Source organism: Hemitrygon akajei, chromosome 24 (assembly GCF_048418815.1).
Source record: "Hemitrygon akajei chromosome 24, sHemAka1.3, whole genome shotgun sequence".
NCBI classification, from domain to species: domain Eukaryota; kingdom Metazoa; phylum Chordata; class Chondrichthyes; order Myliobatiformes; family Dasyatidae; genus Hemitrygon; species Hemitrygon akajei.
In genome coordinates this window covers 2,206,431-2,227,162 of record NC_133147.1, presented here as the reverse complement: position 1 = coordinate 2,227,162, position 20,732 = coordinate 2,206,431, and positions in this window count along the sequence as shown.

Sequence of the window (20,732 nt, the reverse complement as noted above, 5' to 3'; positions counted from 1 at the left end):
GTCTCCATAACGAATGAACTCTGCATCTGTAAAACTGCCTTATCATCTTACCTCCTCATCTGTCTAAAATCGAATTTCAGTGAACTAAACCAAGGAATAGCAGTTGTTTCGGGGCCTTAATCTTGCTTGCCGTAGGTTTGGCTCAATCATATCAGAGCCGTAGAAAAATCAGAGGCAACAAGTAAAGTTGGTGTAATCACATAACACATTGATCAAATAGCAAGATAGAACAGCAGCATTATAGGAACAATCAATAAAGTTTAGCACGCACCTTGAACGTTTTCACTCTGGTCCTTCACGACCGCTGTAAGGGAAATTATAATAAATTACATAATTGTCTCTGATTCTTCCATAAATCTTTAAAAGCCTACTCGCAGACAAACCCTCCATTATTTTGTGACTTCCTAATGGAAGCGCTCTCCTTCGACAACACCACCGCCCACCCCGGGGTTCAAGCAACAGCTTTGAATCTTTGATATCTGTCAATCAGGCGCTGTCTCCGCTGGACATTCTTTGCCACATAGAACAGAATCATGACGGAAACAGAAAGACCGGTGCGTGGATAGAGACAACTTTCTATGATCGCCTTTCAGTAATCCCATGGGCACACTCGTATCTCACGGACACCAAATCACAGTAACCACGTCATCATATAGTTCCCTGGATCCAATAATCTACTAAAATAATGAACAAAATTCAGGGACGAAAACATAAAATATGGAGAAGATCATGGTCAGTTGAATCCTATCCTTGTCTACAGAGGATGTAATAATACATGCAAGCATTAAATGCGCAAAATTCCCGACATTTACTAGCGATGTAACTACTAAATTGAACAATTACTTGGATGGAGAGTTAGGTCATGACGTATATAATCGATACACATTAAAAGAAGGTCTCTAATTATTAAATGGGGCATAACTAATGCAGATGAAGAAAATACGTTCAGTCGACTTGTTCGTTATTAATAATATTTCTGCTGTTCAGCAGCGAATGCCGTGGTGAAATACTGAAGATCGTTGAGTGTACGTTATTTCCATCTTTCGTCCTTTCTTTAGTTGCGATGGTAAATATTCAGCATGGGAGCTTACTGAGCAGAAGACTATCAATAGCGGAAGGAATGGGTAACAGTGCTAAGTGTTACGTATTCGGGCAACAATAATATAGATGAGTTAGGCAAGGGGTTTTATAACGAATAACACGTTTATTAAACACTGATAACAAACCCCCTTCAAATGTAAACAAACCCAAACAATGATCCGAGCTCAGCTGCTGACAGCTGGTCAGACAGTTCTTAATAGCTTTGCAGTCTCAAACAGTCTTTAAAGTAGTATTGAAAAAAACTCAGTTCTCCAAAGCGATATGCCGAATGAAAGCAGTATTTTAAAACGATATGCCGACAGTTCAAAAGCTCACGGTACTTTTAAAAGGAGAGACTTTTTTAAAGCGATTTAAATTCTCTTCCACGTCGATGTCCTTCGATTCCCAGCGTCGAACTCCCACGTCGAATTTTATTAAATATAACAACTTAAAGTGACTGACCTCTCTTCCACACTATTCTCAAATCTCCCGCTTTTCCCAGCGGAGACTATCGTGAGAATAGTAAACGAAATCCTTCCGAATGAGGATCATACAAGGTCGAAGTCAATCCATCGAAAATCGATTCTTCTCGATCTCCATTTTCCAAACTTTTCTTCACTCTCCCTTAGCAAAGAAACCGTTGGCTCTGACCTTTTAAACTTTAGGCATTATATAAAACTTCATTTTTAACTAAACTGCGTCATCACATTAAATCACACAGTAACATGAAGTCATCTTGGCAAATCCAGCCACGAACTGCCCCACCTGACAGGGTGGGTCTTCCTTTTATACCCTGTAGAAAAAACCTGTCACATGACCTCTACTGGCGGGAAAATGACATCACTCCACCATTACCTCATGTCCAGTATAACTTCAACCCCAGTCACGTGACAAGGGTACCACTGTCACGTGTCACGGGTACGTAACACCTCCCTCCAAAAAAAAAACATTTTTGGTCTGTCAAGAACAAAAATTTTTAACAATTACTTACAAGAAAAACAAATGTATAAATTATATAACATACACAATATACAATACAGTAGGAGTGTTACAAAAAAAAAAACCACTCCAAAAAAAAAACCATTGTACATTCAATATCGAGATAGACAATCAGCAACCACATTATCTTTACCTTTAATATGAGTTATCACAATATTGTACTCTTGTAACATCAAACTCCAATTTAACAATCTTCTGTTTTTGTTTTTCATCTTACTCAGAAAAACTAACGGATTATGATCAGTGTAAACAATAAGTGGTTTTTGAGTTGTACCAACATATACCTCAAAATATTCCAAAGCTAAAACAAGAGATAACAATTCTTTCTCTATTGTTGAATAGTTTCTTTGATGCTTATTAAATTTCTTAGAAAAGTATGCTACCGGATGATCAACCTCATCACCCTCATTCTTTTGCATCAATACTGCTCCCGCAGCTTCATCACTAGCATCCACAGCTAATGAAAAAGGTTTTTCAAAGTCAGGTGCCTTAAGCACAGGTTGTTCACATATCATTGTTTTCAATTTTTCAAATGCTTCCTGACAAAACACTGTCCACACAAACTTTACATTCTTCTGCAGAAGATTAGTTAATGGAAGGGCAACATTAGCAAAATTCTTACAAAATTTTCGATAATATCCTACCATTCCCAAAAACCTTCTGAGAGTTTTTTTCCCCGTCGGAGTGGGAATTTCCAAAATTGCCTGAACTTTTGCCTGAACAGGAGCTACCTTACCTTGACCCACAACATAACCAAGGTAAGTCACAGTAGCATGTCCAAATTCACTCTTGGCTAAATTAATAGTCAAGTTAGCTTTTGAAAGCTTTTCAAACAATTTCTCCACTGCAATTATGTGTGCTTCCCAAGTATCATTTCCTGTCACTAAATCATCAATATAAGCATCAGTATCTTTCAAACCCTGAATCACAGAATTAATCACCCTCTGAAAAGTACCTGGCGCATTCTTCATCCCAAATGGAAGAACATTATACTCATATAACCCAGATGGAGTTACAAATGCAGAAATCTCTCTACCTCTGTCCGTTAGTGGAACACACCAATACCCTTTTAATAAATCAATCTTTGTAAGGAACTTTGCTTTTCCAACCTTATCTACACAATCATCTACTCTAGGAATTGGATATGCATCTGTTTTCGTTACAGCATTCACCTTTCTATAGTCCGTACAAAACCTAATACTACCATCAGGTTTTGGCACCATAACACATGGCGAACTCCAATTCGAGTTAGAATGTCTAATAATATCATTCTCTAACATGTATTCAATTTCTTTCTCAGCAAGTTCACATTTTTCCATGTTCATCCTATATGGATGTTGTTTAATAGGTTTGGCATCTCCAACATCTACATCATGTGAAGCTATAGTAGTTCTTCTCGGAACATCTGGAAACAAATCCTTATACTTAAAAATCAATTCCTTCATCTGTTGTTTCTGCTCTAGCTGTAAATGTGCTAATTTCTCATCCATATTTTCCAAAATAGTCGAATTAGGTAACCTAACAGAAACAATGTTAGATTTAGAATGAAAGTCAGATGAATCATCTATCATGTTCCCAGTTAAATCCAACTCATTCTCACTAACCACAACAGTCACAGTATCAGATTGTTTCTCAAAATATGGTTTAATCATATTTATGTGGCAAAGTTGTGTTGATCTTCTACGATCTGGAGTTTTTATTACATAATCCACATCATTAACTCTAGACACAATTTCATAAGGTCCATGAAATCTAGCTTGTAAAGGATTTGTCTGCACTGGGAAAAAAACCAACACCTTATCTCCAGGCTTAAACATCCTCATCCTAGCTTCCTTATCATACCAAGTTTTCATTTTCTCCTGAGCCAACTTTAAATTTTCCTTGGCTAAGCTACAAGCTCTATGTAACCTGTCCTTAAATTTCAAAACATAGTCCAACAAATTAGTATGCACTTCCTTACTAATCCACTGTTCCTTCAATAAAGCTAAAGGTCCTCTAACTCTATGCCCAAACACAAGTTCAAATGGACTAAACCCTAAAGATTCCTGTACCGATTCCCTTACTGCAAATAAAACTAAGTTTATACTCTCATCCCAGTCACTTTCATTCTCCACACAATATGTCCTAATCATATTCTTGAGAGTAGAATGAAACCTCTCCAAAGCACCTTGCGATTCTGGATGGTACGCAGACGAAGTAATTTGCTTAGCTCCCAATTTATAAACTATCTGTTGAAACAATCCAGACATAAAATTACTACCTTGATCAGTTTGTATTTCCTTAGGCAATCCAAAATAAGTAAAGAATTTTATAAGAGCCTTCGTCACAGTTTTAGCTTTTATATTCCTAAGTGGTACTGCCTGTGGAAACCTAGACGAAGTACACATGATAGTCAACAAATACTGATAACCAGTTTTTGTCTTTGGTAATGGACCAACACAATCTACAATAACTTTAGAAAACGGTTCACCAAATGCTGGAATAGGTTGTAATAGAGCTACTGCTGTAACCTGATTTGGTTTACCCACAATCTGACAAGTATGGCACGTCTTACAAAACACCGCCACATCTTTTCTTAAACCAGGCCAGTAAAAATGTTTTAAAATCTTGTCCACAGTTTTCCTTACCCCTTGATGTCCACCTAAAGGCACACTATGAGCTAAAGTCAAAATCTCATTCCGATAAACTTTAGGAACAACTACCTGATAAACAACATTCCATTCCTCACTTGCAGGAATTGTAGGCGACCTCCACTTCCTCATCAACACTCCTTTTTCCAAGTAATATCCTACTGACACCTTCTCAATTTCACTACCTAGTAAAGCTTGTTCCCTTAATTTTACAATCTCAGGATCTCTATTCTGCTCTGCTATCATCTCCTTCCGAGACAAAGATAAATCTTCATAGTCAGACTTACTCCCAGAATCTTGTTCAAACAACGAAGGTAAGAAAGTTTCTGACACATCCTCAAAACTCAAATCCTGAGTTGAACAGTCATGAGTAACAACCTCATTCTGCACATCAATTTTTTTAGCCATAGCTCTAGTCACAACACAGGAAAAATCTGTGTTAGAATTCACCTCTGGTTCCTCTGATTCCTTTGTCAAATGCACTTCAGGAAAAACTTGTCCACCTGCCAAGTCATTACCTAACAATAAAGAAATACCCTTCACAGGTAAGCTATGCTGTAATCCTACCTTAACAAATCCTGTAACTAACCCTGACTTTAAATTTACTTCATGTAAATGTACAGGCATAAAATCACTTCCAACACCTCTTATGTAATTCACCTCACCAGTATCACTCTCTTCATTAAACTTCAACACACTATCTAACATCAGTGATTGAGAAGCTCCAGTATTCCTAAGAATCTTTATTGGCACCAGAGTAGATCCTTCTTTCAAGGATACAAACCCTTCAGTTATAAAATGATCATATCCCTTTCTAACTTTGTCAGACTCTAACAAATCCTCATTTGTGTTTACCAAACCCTGTAACTTTACAGGTGCTTTAGTATGTTGCACACAAGCATCTGGAACTGCTTCCTTCTCTTTCTTTTTCAATTTGAAACAGTTAGCTATTACATGGCCAGGCTTCTTACAATAGTTACAAATAAGACCAAACTGTCTTTCCTTCACAGGTTTTCCTTCCTCCTTACCTCTCTCATTAACCTCTAATTTAATTTCTGATTTACCTGGAGTCTCCATATTATTTTTCCTCTTGAAAATTCTACCCTGAGGAAATTTATTCTTATGGATTAAAACATACTCATCAGCTAATCTAGCACAGTCCTGCAATTTATCAGTATCCCTCTCATTTAAGTAGGTCCTTACTTCAACAGGAATGCTTCTTTTAAATTCCTCCATTAAAATCAGCTCTCTCAATGTCTCATAGTCCTCATTTACATTTTTAGAAGAAACCCATCTCTCAAAACACATAGCTTTATCATAGGCAAATTCCACATAAGTCTTTTCCACAGACTTTTTCAAACTCCTGAATTTTTCCCTGTACGCTGCTGGGACCAACTCATATGATTTGAGAATATTTTCCTTCACAATATCATAATCTAATGCTTGCGCAGCAGTTAAAGCTGTGTAAACGTGTCGTGCCTTTCCTTTGATTACACTCTGTAATAACACTGACCATTTATCTTTCGGCCACTCTGACATCCGAGCAATAGTTTCAAAATGTTGAAAATATCTCTCCACTTCTGTTTCACTAAATGGAGGGACCAATTTAATTTCTTGGCTAGCAACAAACGGTTTTCTAGAATCAGAAGACTGATTCTCAGACCTTAATTTCGCCATTGCATATTCAAAATCTCTTTTCTTCTGCTCAGATTCCAATTTACACCTTTCTAACATCATTTGTTCAATTTGCAACTGCATCTCCAGATTACTTATTGGAAACGATTCTAAAATCGATTCTTCAAAATGACCCGAAGCCACAAAATGTGATGCGATCTTTCTCTGTATTACAGCTTTTGAAGTAGTTGGCAAGATCCCTTTAAGATGCAACCGATTAGCAAGTTCAGAGACTTCAGTTTTTTTCGCCTTCACTAACAAATCCGCGTCTGGCGAATCCAGAAACTCATCAATATTCATCGTTGCCGAATACCACTCACAAGCCAATCAAACAAAAAAAAATCGAGCAATCCCCGTTACCAAAACACCGATTCAAAATTCAAAAAACTTTTTAAAACACAAACAATTCAATCCTGGACGTACCCCCATAATTATGTTACGTATTCGGGCAACAATAATATAGATGAGTTAGGCAAGGGGTTTTATAACGAATAACACGTTTATTAAACACTGATAACAAACCCCCTTCAAATGTAAACAAACCCAAACAATGATCCGAGCTCAGCTGCTGACAGCTGGTCAGACAGTTCTTAATAGCTTTGCAGTCTCAAACAGTCTTTAAAGTAGTATTGAAAAAAACTCAGTTCTCCAAAGCGATATGCCGAATGAAAGCAGTATTTTAAAACGATATGCCGACAGTTCAAAAGCTCACGGTACTTTTAAAAGGAGAGACTTTTTTTAAAGCGATTTAAATTCTCTTCCACGTCGATGTCCTTCGATTCCCAGCGTCGAACTCCCACGTCGAATTTTATTAAATATAACAACTTAAAGTGACTGACCTCTCTTCCACACTATTCTCAAATCTCCCGCTTTTCCCAGCGGAGACTATCGTGAGAATAGTAAACGAAATCCTTCCGAATGAGGATCACACAAGGTCGAAGTCAATCCATCGAAAATCGATTCTTCTCGATCTCCATTTTCCAAACTTTTCTTCACTCTCCCTTAGCAAAGAAACCGTTGGCTCTGACCTTTTAAACTTTAGGCATTATATAAAACTTCATTTTTAACTAAACTGCGTCATCACATTAAATCACACAGTAACATAAAGTCATCTTGGCAAATCCAGCCACGAACTGCCCCACCTGACAGGGTGGGTCTTCCTTTTATACCCTGTAGAAAAAACCTGTCACATGACCTCTACTGGCGGGAAAATGACATCACTCCACCATTACCTCATGTCCAGTATAACTTCAACCCCAGTCACGTGACAAGGGTACCACTGTCACGTGTCACGGGTACGTAACATAAGATTTCTTCCAAATTAATTATTGAGGGTTTTAGGGCTTATTCCAATTCAACAAAGGACAATTGAATAAAATTATGAGAACCGCTTTTAAATGTGAATAACATCAAGTGGAGTATTTTAGTTGCTAAGATAAAAAAAAGTGTATCATAAAATCAAGTGATGATAGTACAATACATGGTCAATTCCCCTTTTATACGTTGGTCGGGACCCAGCTGTAACTAGCGGCCAGCGCGACAGGCAGGCAGTCAGAACAACGAGTCAGACCCGAACTTTCAACGGCAGCAACATTGAATTGCGCACAGATGATGTCAGCTCGACTAGTGACGAAACCTTTGCAAACTGTTAGACCCCCACGTTAATTTTATCTGTGGACTGTCACTTTAAGACACCGAGGGAATGCGACTGACTTTCGGACACTTGGATTTCTACTGATTACAAAGTTGCTTGGTTACTATGGTGGAGAGAGGTGGAATTCTTTGGTCGACAATCGATGTTATGATTTCTCTGCAGCTTGTTTACTTTTTACAAGGACAGTCACAGAGACACAGACACACACAGCTTAAAGTCAAGATGGGTTCGGTCAATGGAAGACACCAGTGAGTCGGTCGTTGGTTTAAACGTCCGGTAGCCTAAATGCTGTGAGATCCTAAGTATTGTAAGTGACTCTCTCTAAGTAGCCGGTGAGGGTGAGTTTGTTTCCATTCGGCTACGAAAGGGTGATTGTCGCTTATTTAATCCACAGGAGTGGGTTCCCAGATGAGGGGAAACATTTGTGAATACCACGTGTTTGTTTATCCTTTGTCTGGGTGTGGTCGTTCACTGAAGAAAGACACCCCTGTGGCATAGCACTGTTTGAGTTACTTCGTATGTCGTCGAACTGGATGAGTGGCTATCAGTCTATGTGTGATTGGGGTAACCTTGTGGAATCTACCAGTGTGTCGACCCTTGCCTGGGTGGTGGTTCCCTTTAAGGTGGTCCCTTTTGTGATAAGCTACTGTTGGTGATTATCCATACGTGGATTCCGTTTGAGTACCTGTGGCCACCACTCTGAGATATCCCGTAGCTGAATTCGGGTGTGGTACCATTTGTGTTGAAATGATATTCGTTGAAGATCACTGTCGGTGATACTTCGCGTGTGGAGTTCAATATCGTCAGAGATAAAACCTACTGGTATTATTATTTTGTATTGCTGTCGTGGAGTCTGTGGAATATCGATGTAATGGCCTTCTCACAATATTTGCCTTAGGATTACACACATCTCGCATTAATTAACACGTGCTTTTGAACTGCGGTTTCTTACATACCATCTTAATACTGTAACACTTACCATCTGAGCTTGAAGAAGTTTGGGGATTTATATATTTGCACCTATATATGCATAACACCGTTAACTCTTGATTTACCTGGTTTATGTTATTATATTATGTAGTTGCTAATAAAACAGTGTTTTTTAACAGCAAAATCAGTTTTCAGATGTGTTCTATTGTTACTGATACTTTTATAGGGTGGCGTGTGTGTAACATAAATTAGGGGCTCAAATGAATAATTATTTGGAGCCATTTAAAAATTGTTGAGGGCTTAATTGATTGATTAATATTCGATCTGATTGGGGAAAATCCCATTTGATTTGCTTGAGTAGAATATCAGAAGGAATGGATGCCGATAAATTTCTGGAAACGCCAACCTCTGAAGCATTTTGGAGGATGTTGAGAGGGTTGTGCAGTGGGGAATTGCTCAAAAGTTAAAGCTTAATGGGGAACACTAAAATGAGGAAGACTCAGACGCAGCTGTTAATAGCACAGCATTCTTTAACCAAGGGGAAGTTTAATGAGGATGTGTTGGAAATGTTTGCTGAAGGTACACCTGCTGAGGCTGAGCTTCAGTTCCAGGTAGAAAAATTCAGTATGGTGGGTGAGGATAGGCTAAGACAGCATATAAGTTAAAATTAAAACAGCTCGAAGCTCGAAAGGCAGACAAACAGCGAGAAGAGGCAGCCAAACGAAGAGAGGCAAAAAAAAACAGAGAGAAGAGGCAGAAAAACAAGAGAAAAGAAGCAGAAAATCAGAGGCAGTTCGAGGGGGAGAAATGGCAGCAGGGAGGTCTAGTGTTAGACCTTGATGATTTTGACAGCTTGAAAGAGCTGGATTTGACTGAGGAATTCAAGAAGTCTGTTCCAGATGATATAAAGGCATACCCAGATGAAAAGGATGCCACCACTTTGCCGGAGTCTGCTAGATTAGCAGATGAGTTTGTTTTAACCCATAATGTTAAGTTTATTCCAAATAGGAGCTTCCAAGAGAGTAGCTGGGATGACCTGAATGAAATGGAATCTGAACCTAGGACTAGTGATGAAACCGAGGAAGACGGGGCAGTCGCAATTGCCTGTGTTCAGGTTGTTGAAGCATCTGTAAATCTACAGGATGCTGAATATTGTGTTGGAACTCTATTAAATCCTGAGATGTCTGATTTGGTAGGAAAGGAATTCAGTCCTTTTCTGTCAGATGGTGTCACTGAATGAAGGGTTAACAGCGTTACCAGTGGAAATTGGGTGTTCTCAGTCACTTATATTGGACAGTGTGCTAAAATCTGGCGATGAGACGAAAACCGGTGAGTAAAATTTTACTGAACGTATTGGGAAAGATGTTGTTTCTGAACCTTTGAATAAAGTGATATTGAAGTCTGGATCGGATTCAAGACCTTTGACCTTGTTGAGGGAATAGTGGTCTGCAGAGACAGTGCATGTTGATCTGTTCAACTATATTTTGGGATTTAAAGATAAACAACGTCAATGTTGTGGGTTGGAGAAGTGTTGTTTTGACTTGGAGAGACCATCTGTAGGGATTACTAAGGAAGCCAGTGGAACTAAAGGATATGGAGTTGGACAAATAAACTGTTTGGAACTTTGCACAAGGAAAACATTAGTGATAGTTAGGACTTGTTCAGAGTAAAGTTCAGGCAGTCTCTGGAGCTGGTAAGCCAGCTGATCACGTGGTAGTTAATCGTTCTGACAAAACGTCGTTTTGAATACCACAGGATCTTGTTTTGCAGGAATTTGATTTTATAACAAAGAACGTGAGAGATAAAGATAATAAAATGGTAGATTGGTTGTCTGGATGTTAGGTTTAAGAATGAAATACAAACTAGTATTTATATACGCTTCTGTAATGTGCTACATATTAAACACGTATGTATGGCTTTATACTCTGTAATCTACAGTTAAAAATTTTGCTCCTTGATCAGAATTTTGCTTTCTTTGGGGCGGGTGTTATGTACCCCTAGGGTTCATTTGATCTGTGAATTGCCACATTAAGACGCCGAGGAAATGAGACTGACTTTTGGGCACTTTGATTTCCTCTGATTACAAAGTTGCTTGGTTACTATGGTGGAGAAAGGTGGATTTATTTCATGGACAATCGATGTTCTGGTTTCTCGGCAGCTTGTTTACTTTTTACAAGGACAGTCACAGACACACAGGCACACACAACTTAGAATCAAGATGGATTCCGACAATGGAAGACACCAGTGAGACGGTCGCTGGTTTAAACTTTCGGTAGCCTAAGTGGGATAAGTTAAGATCGATCCTGAGTATTGATAGGTGACTCTCTCTAAGTAGCCTGCGAGGGTGAGTTTGTTTCCATTCGGCTACGGAAGTGTGGTTGTCACTGAGTTAATCCACAGGAGTGGGTTCACTGGTGAGGGGAAACATTTGTGAATACCACATGTTTGTTTACCCTTTATCTGGGCATGGTAGTTCACTGAAGAAAGGCACCCCTGTGGCATAACACTGTTGGGGTTATTTCGCGTGTCGTGGAACTGGATGAGTGGCTATCACCTTGTGTGTGATTGGGGTAACCAAGTGGAATCTACTAGTGTGTCGACCCTTGCCTGGGTGGTGGTTGCCTGAAGATGGTCCGCTTTGTGATAGACTACTGTTGCTGATAATACACACGTGGATTCCGTTTGAGTATCCTGTGGCCACCACTTTGAGATATCCCTTAGCTGAATTCGGGTGTGGTAGCACTTGTGTTGAAAGGATATTCGTTGAAGATCACTGTCGGTGATACTTCGTGTGTGGAGTGGAAGAACATCGGAGATAAAGCCCGCTGCTATTGTTATTTTCTATTGCTGTCGTATAATCTGTGGAATGTCAACGTAATTCCATTCTCACAACATTCGCCTTTGGATTGCAAGCTTCTCGCATTAATTCAGCTGTGCCGTTGAACTGAGTTTTCTTATCTATCATCGTAGTACTGTATCACTTACCATCTGAGCTTGAAAAAATTTGGGGATTCATATATTTACACCTATCTATGCACAACACCGTTAACTTTTGATTCACATGTTTTAAGCTACTATATTACGTAGTTACTAATAAAATAGTATTTTTGTTAACAACAAAACCAGACTCCTGGTGTGTTCTATTGTTGCTGATAATTTTACAGGGTTGCGTGTACGTGACAGAGCTAACCTCTGAGCTAGGCGTTCACATCTGCAATCAATCAGTCAAAACGAAGAACTAAACTTATCTATCTATCTGTCTATTTATCTGCTTATCTATCTATCCATCTGCCTATGTCTGTCTGTATATATCTCTATCTCTCTATGTCTCTTTGCCCATCTATCTGTCTGTCTATCGCCCTGTTAAACTACAGTTTATCAGCCTGAAGAAATTTTGCTTGAAAAGACTCACCACGTGATGAGGGACTAAATGAGGACTATCAAAAACATCAGAGTGATCATCTCCGGTTGGGCTGTGAGAGCAATAGCTTTTCTTCTATGGATTCTTATATTCCTGATGAAGGGTCATGGCCCGAAACATTGGCTACTCTTTTCTCACGGATGCTGACTGACCTGCTGAGTTCTTCCAGCGTTGTGTACGGATTCCTATAGCAGGTCAGCTTTAGACTTCTCTGCATATCTCACTCGGTCTATACCCAACCGCCAAACTGCTTTGTAGCACATTTCAACATGCTAGGCAAAGTTATGCATGGTTCTGTTTGCTTTCTCAAAGAACTGGAACAAGGAAAAAGGTGAAGTTAGGAGAGGAAAGCAAAGTGTTAATCAGATCGACAGTAATGTGATAAAATGTTTTAATCAGAGGTGGGAGTTTGTACTTGTTGAAAAAATTACTTATCTTAGAAAAGGTAAGTTTGAGGAACGTGGTCATATTAGCCAGTCCCGCATTACTCAACAAATGTTAAATGCAGGAGATTAACAAATAGATAGATAGATAGATAGATAGATAGATAGATAGATAGATAGATAGATAGATAGATAGATAGATAGATAGATAGATACTTTATTCATCCCCATGGGGAAATTCAACTTTTTTTCCAATGTCCCATACACTTGTTGTAGCAAAAACTCATTACATACAATACTTAACTCAGTAATAATATGATATGCATCTAAATCACTAACTCAAAAAGCATTAATAATAGCTTTAAAAAAAAGTTCTTAAGTCCTGGCAGTTGAATTGTAAAGCCTAATGGCATTGGGGAGTATTGACCTCTTCATCCTGTCTGAGGAGCATTGCATCGACAGTAATCTGTCGCTGAAACTGCTTCTCTGTCTCTGGATGGTGCTATGTAGAGGATGTTCAGGGTTTTCCATAATTGACCGTAGCCTACTCAGCGCCCTTCGCTCAGCTATCGATGTTAAACTCTCCAGTACTTTGCCCACAACAGAGCCCGCCTTCCTTATCAGCTTATTAAGACGTGAGGCGTCCTTCTTCTTAATGCTTCCTCCCCAACACGCCACCACAAAGAAGAGGGCGCTCTCCACAACTGACCTATAGAACATCTTCAGCATCTCACTGCAGACATTGAATGACGCCAACCTTCTAAGGAAGTACAGTCGACTCTGTGCCTTCCTGCACAAGGCATCTGTGTTGGCAGTCCAGTCTAGCTTCTCGTCCAACTGTACTCCCAGATACTTGTAGGTCTTAACCTGCTCCACACATTCTCCATTAATGATCACTGGCTCCATATGAGGCCTAGATCTCCTAAAGTCCACCACCATCTCCTATTAATAGCTATTGTGGCGGTTCAACAGTGTCCGTGTTAACCACTCTTTCAATTAGTAACGCCGGATATACTGAATAGGCTACGAACAGATATTTTGAACAGACAGTTTGTGCAATTGGCCGTTGTCAGTACTTTTCCATGTATTGAGGCTCCTCTCAGAAGTGTATGAACTCGTGAATCACCGACAGGGAACGTGGAAGTAAAAGCAATCATTGAGATTAAAATGAGATATATGTGATAGCAAATTATTTATATCACTGGGAGTAAGTTTGTTGTCACTCCTGAAATACTTGTGAGTCTGAAAATGCTTGAACTAAATTAATTTTCTCTAACTGCAAACTTTTTTGCACCACACTTTCTCTCTCTTCACTGCATCTAGTAACCTCTCTTTCTTTCCCCATTTCTTCTCTTTCCTGCTGTTTTCTACTGTCTCTCTTTCTTCTTTTCATTCATTCTTTCTCACTTTCATTCTTTCTTTCACCATTTCCTTCCCTCTGCCTCTTCATTCTTTCTCTATTTTCATCTTTCTCTCTTCTTCTGTTTTCCCTTATTTTCTGCTCATCCCTCTCCTCCATAAACCCTTCCCCCTTGAAAGCATTTAGTTTTTGTTGAAAATTACGAGAACATCTGCTATTTTGAAAGGAAAGAATTTGTTCGTTGTCTAAGAAATAACTGGTGATTTCAGTAGCAGGTTTCGACGCGGTTTTTCGAAAGATCCTGGGTTCACACCTCACTGCTGACCTATAAAGGTGAGGCGCCCTTACAGACACAGAAAGAAAGTGAAGTTTAGATGCGTTTTAGAGTATTACAACTCTATTAGAAATATTCCACGTGTTCTGGATTATCATACAAGTCCTCTGGATGAGATATAAGAAATTTAAAAAAAAAACAACTAAAATTTTAAGGGGAAAAAAATAAATTTTCAAATGACATTTTTTATCTGTAACGTTCATCCAGAAAGCTATGATGACGGCAATTAGTGGATTTATTTCATTCAAGTTCTGAAACAAAGAAGATTGTGCCACAGCAGAAAGACTTTGCAGAGCAATCACCCAAAAACTATTTTCAGAAATATCCGCTCTCTGTCTTTAATGAATATTCGTCCTGTGTCAATTGATAAACCAAAGGGAGGACGGTTTCACACAACAGTTTTGTGCTACCACTACTCATTTCACTGAACTGATCATGGGGACAGTATTTGTTTCTGACAATTTTTCAGTAAATTTGACGTCTTCGACGATGTTAAGGCAGCTCCGATTAAAGAGATCTGCTGTTTCCTGGACTTTATTTCTATCCACTTCTTGCCTCAGCCTATGAGCCACTGATCGATTGATCGTTGAGTGCATCATTTCCACAGTCTGATTTGTCTTAATACCCATCCTGCAGAATTACATCTGTATCAACAAACTGTCTACACGATAGTTTTAATTTAACAAGAAAGATTTCCGAAGCATTGTATTCCTGGTAGTACAGTATTGAGTTGCAATAATGTGGAAACCGAACTATTTTAGAATCAATATCCATATTTGTATATTTCCTGCCCCTTATCGGTGGTGTTTATGTGTCTTTCCCCTCCAACCTGGGTCTTCTACCAGAAGCTAGGGAGCTTGAGGGTCCGGTGCAGTATCTTTACTACTCCTAGTAGTGCTTTGCTCTGGACTGAGATCTCAGACGTTGTTCCCGGGATTTCATGAAACTACTTTCCCAGTCCAGGTGCACAGCCCCAAGTGTTCCTATCACCACCGGGATTACTCTGGTTTTGACCTTCCACACCCTTTCTATCAGCTCTTTCAAGCCCTGGTATTTCTCCAGCTTCTCACATTCTTTCATCCTGATGTTACTGTTATTCGGGATTGCCACATCTATTACTATTGTTTCCTTCTGTTCCCAGTCCAATATTATTGTATCTGGTTGGTTGGCCGGCACCTGCTATCGGCTTATTTTTTGGAAGTCCCACTGGGCCTTAGTTCTGCCATTCTCCACTAAATTCTCGGGTGCTTCTCATTACAGCTGCGAGTGTCCAATCCATACCCAGCGTAGATATTTCTGTACACAATTCCTACAACTTATTTGTGCGGTTCAGTGCGTGCTGTCCCTGCCTGCATCTAGCACCCTGCTCTGTGTGCTGAATGGTTTACGCGAATTCCTTGCACAATCTTCATCTTAAGTCTTGTCTGGTGTGAAAGAACTCCACTTATATTGCTCAGCGCCTTTTCTTGTGCAGCCATAAACAGCGTCTCTGTTCTGTCCCTCAGGCCTGCAATTTCGAGCCATTGTTAGGGCTTTCTTCGGTCAGCCACCGTTGATATCTGGCATTTGTACATCCCGTGGGGTGGCCTGTCCTGCCATGGCCTCTTCTCCTCTGGCCCACTTCGCTTACATCCATATCCCTTGCCTGCTGTCTGAGGCATTCTCCCAGCGGGTCGCCCATAAGGACCATTTTCCTGACATCTTCATGGATCTCTTCCAGGACCGTGTGTTTCACACTTCCAAGTTCCCGCTCTTTTTATTCCGCCGGGTGGGCATTCGCTCGACGTTGGACTTTGAAGGGATTCCTCCTGTTAGCAGTTTTCCTGTTCTTGGCGTCAGCAACTTCCAGTTTTTTTTTCCTGGACAGCCACTAATACATAAACATATATGTGCGTGTGTGCGTGTTTACGTGTGTGCGCGTGTGCGTGCGTGTGTGTGTTATTTTCTCAGCATGCTTATGAAACATTCCGAGGACATAGGGCAAAATGAGCTACATTTGAAGATAGAGAGGCTCGCAGAATTGTTGTTGTAAGATCATTACTTCTCCATTTTTTTGCGAAAACAACGTGTTGAAACGGAAACGGGGTTTCAACTCAGATACACATCATGCCGGATGAACTGAAGCAAGTGTATATTTCAACATTTTTTTCTGCGAAGTAAATCAAATGTACACATTTCTCAGTAAAGAGACAAAATGATAGGAGTGGAAGGTGCACAGGGCAGAAGTTGAATTTGCTGAAGAAACAGTTGCAGTAAGGCAACGAGTTTAAATGAGGCCACATGATTATGTTTTAAGTAATAAACCCGATCAAAATATTATTATTAATAACACATGCTCTGTGAAAATGACTTCTACTGATATAATGTTAAAACAGCCGGATGTCATAAAGTAAAGAGGCAGTTTTTTTCCCCCGAAAGTAACAGTAATCCAGAAAAGACGAAATTGTTCCAACAAGGCACGAACGTACATAGAACACAGCTAAATATAGAGTACACTATCGATCAACTGTAGGAAACATCTTGTACTTTTTCTTCCTGCTTGAGCTCTATATATGCACATTTTCTACCATCGAAGTGCAATGTGTTACGGATTGTACAGGGAAAAAAACTTAACAGCGTTCTACAATTCATATTTTGGAGTTTGATTTTGCCGCTAGGTACAGGTATCCTCAGTATTTAATCTTGTAGCAATTTTTGTTTTATATTCCGTACAGAAACACACGTAGCGTAGAAAAAAGCAGCAAAACGGCCGTATGACGAACACAATAAAACTGAAGCAGGTAAATATATCTATAATTGCAGAAAAAAAAACAAACAGTATTAAAATGCCTTCGTGGAGCAGCAGAGGAGGAATTCCATAATTTTCAAACGAAATGGTGGTTATTTCCCTACTTCGAGGAACTACGATAGCTTACGCCGAACGTTTCATCGTACTCACGCTGACGATCACGGTAAGTTGTCGGCACTGAATACATCCGTTCAAATATAGAATAGTTTCACGACTTACCAATTAACAGCAACAACACGGCGGTGATCATGATCTATTTTGTACCGCTTGCACACAAAACTGTTCTGTACCGAGAAGATTCTGAGACTGCTGTTATTTCCAGGATTTGTTAAGCATATGACTGCAGAAGGGAGGAGATGAAAGGAACACGTGACATAGAACATAACACGTAGGAACAGAATTAGTCAATTCGGCGTATTGAGTCTGCGCCACCATCCCATCCAGGCAGTCTTATCATGCCTCACAAACCCATTCTCCTCCTCTCCTGAACCTTTGACTTAGTTACTAGGCAAGAACCTCCCAGCATCCAATTTAAATATACCCGATCCCTTGGCATACACAACTGTGTCAAGCAATGAATTCCACAGATTCACGATTTATTGTTAGAAATTCAGCCTCATCTCTGTTTTAAAAGATAGTTACTCTGCTGATTCCAAAGGAAATAACAGTGTTATAGTAGCATTACAAGTACCCAGATATACAAATACAGGAAGAGAAGTAAAAAGAATAAAAACATAAGTTCTCTCATACAGTCGAACAGGAGGGGTCATCATCTCCCCGGCTATAGATTGACTCATTATAGAGCCAAATGACCGAGAGTTAGAATGAGTAAGAAAGGCGCAGTTGTTGTAGTCTATTAATAAAAGAGCTCCTCTGTTCAGCCAAGGTGCCATGAAGAAGATGAGAAACATTGCCCAGAATTGCCAGGATATTCCGCAGTGTCTTTCATTCTACCACCCTCCAGTCTGTCCAGGTCGACTGTTATAACAGAGCCAGCGTTTCTAATCTTTTTGTTAAGCCTTTGGCATTACCCGTGTTGATGACATTACCCCAACACGCCACCTCATAGAAGATTGTACTAGCAACAACAGACTGGTAGAATATAAGAAGGAGAGGCCTTCGTACTCCAAAGGATCTCCTCAGGAAGTAGAGGTGACTCTGGCTCTTCTTGTACACAGCCTCTGTGTTGTTGCTTTACTCAAGTTTATCACTACCCACTCACTACCCACTGTACCTATTTGTATATTAACTGCCCAGTCCTCCGCCCTATCACTTTGGTTCCAAATTCCCTGTCAATTTCCTGTCAAATTTCTTTAAACGCTCTCCAACAGTTTCGGCAAACTTGCTCAACACTGCCCCACCCGAGTTCAGGTGGAACGGATCCTGTTTGTACATGTCATATGTAATATGTTTCCCAAAAGAAATCACAGTGATCCAGAAATCTGAAGACTTGACCCAATTTCTCAGACACACATTCACCTGCCTAGACACCCTTTTCTTACTCTCACTGGCGCGTGGTACAGGCCGCAATGCAGAAAAAAAAACTACACATGAGCTTCTGCTTTCTTCCTAAATCCCCTTGTTATTTCTTCAGGACCCCATCCCTTTTCTTACTTTTACCGTTGGTACCAACATGTTCCACGACTTCAGGCTATTCATTGTCCCTCTTTAAAATGCTGTGGACCTGATCCGAGACTTCCCTGACCCTGGCACCTCGTAGGCAACAGACCATCCAGATATCTCCTTCATGTCCACAGACTCTCCTGTCTGCGTGTCTAACTATGGAATCCCCTATCACTACTGCACTCCCTTTCTTCCCCATTCCCCTCTGAGCCAGAGCCAGACTCAAGTACCAGAGACTCAGTTGCTGCTGACGTGGATCGCTCCTCCTTCAGCAATAGTATCGAAAGTGGTAGAGTTATCAATGAGGGGAATGACCAGAAGGGTAGTCTGTACTGTCTCTCAATTTGCTATCCCTCTTCTGACTAACTGTTACACGGCTCCTGCAACCTCCGGATGACTACATCTCTTTTGCTCCTATTTATCACATCTACATTCTTCCGTACGAGCCGAAGGTCAGCCAGATGGAGCTGCAGTTCTCTAACACGTATGTAAAGAGCTGCAGCTGGATTCACGTCGTGCAGAATTAATTATATTATATCATATATTATAATATATTATATTATATTTAGACCTTAGATTAGTCACTGAATGGAGGGCGATCTCACCGAAGCAAAATCATTGAAACCGGTCAGAGCTCCCTATGACAGACAGGCACACCATTCAGTCCGTCTATTCTATCAGAGTTTTCCCATCTATCAATGCTTCCTATTTTACCAATGACACATTATCTCATGCAAATCTAACTGAAAGCCATAGCGCTCTGACAGACAAGCGGGGCACTTTTACAGTTATTAATAAATCTATATTGAGCTTCCAATAGATATGAGTGTACATCATCTGCTCTGAGCTGTGTCGGAAAAAGTGTTGATATGTTGCTGCTTTACTGTGGAAGACATAAGAAAACTGCTCTAAGTTACAAAGAAAAGTAAATAAATTAATAGTGCAAATGAAAAATAGCAATGACGTGTTCATGGCTTCTTGGACTTGAAATCGGACGGCAGTGGGGATGAAGCTGTTCATGAAACGTAGAGTATGGGTCTTCGGGCTCCTTTAACGTTTCCTTGATGGCAGTAAAGCGAAGAGGGCATGTACCGGATATTGAGGATCTTTAACGATAGACGCAGCCTTCTTGAAGCACCGCCCTTTGTAGAGTTTCCTGTTGCTTAGCAACAGCGCAAGTCTTCCGGCTCCTCGCCCCCTCCCACCCATCACCACCTTCCCACGGTGCTCCGCTACCCCGCATCTCTGAGCCACTTAGAGATGAATATTAATGAATATTAAATATACCGTGTGTTTGCGAAGTGTGTTACTATGTGAGGGAATCTGTAAGAATTATGTAGAATTTGCCTGGGATGTGCGCAAGTGGGAGTTTAATCGTCGGCAGGGACTTGCCGAGCCAAGGGTCCTGTTTCCATGATTTATCTCTCTGTGCCATACAGCAGAAAATCAGGATGATCGATCCAGCCCGACAATGCCCACCATGGAGTTCATGTCTATCCTACTCCCATTCACCAGCAAGTAGCCTGATTGCTGATTTATGATATTTCACCGCGAGAATCTTCCAGTGTACCATCGATCAGGCAGTGTGCTTCATATTCGTGACTTGCTCCTTAGCATTCATACGTATTACCATCACTCGATATTCACGGCAGACTGCTCATTGGAAACTGACCATATGTACAACGTGGCGACAATCGCAGGTCAGAGACCAATAATCCTGCAACTAGTCGGGACTCTTTCACCCTACTCCACACTCTCGATCTTCCGATCAATTACGTGTTCTTCCCGCTGTTCCACTTCTCAACTCTACCCTTTATTCCACAGTCCACTAGCTTATCATATTAGATCCCATCTTC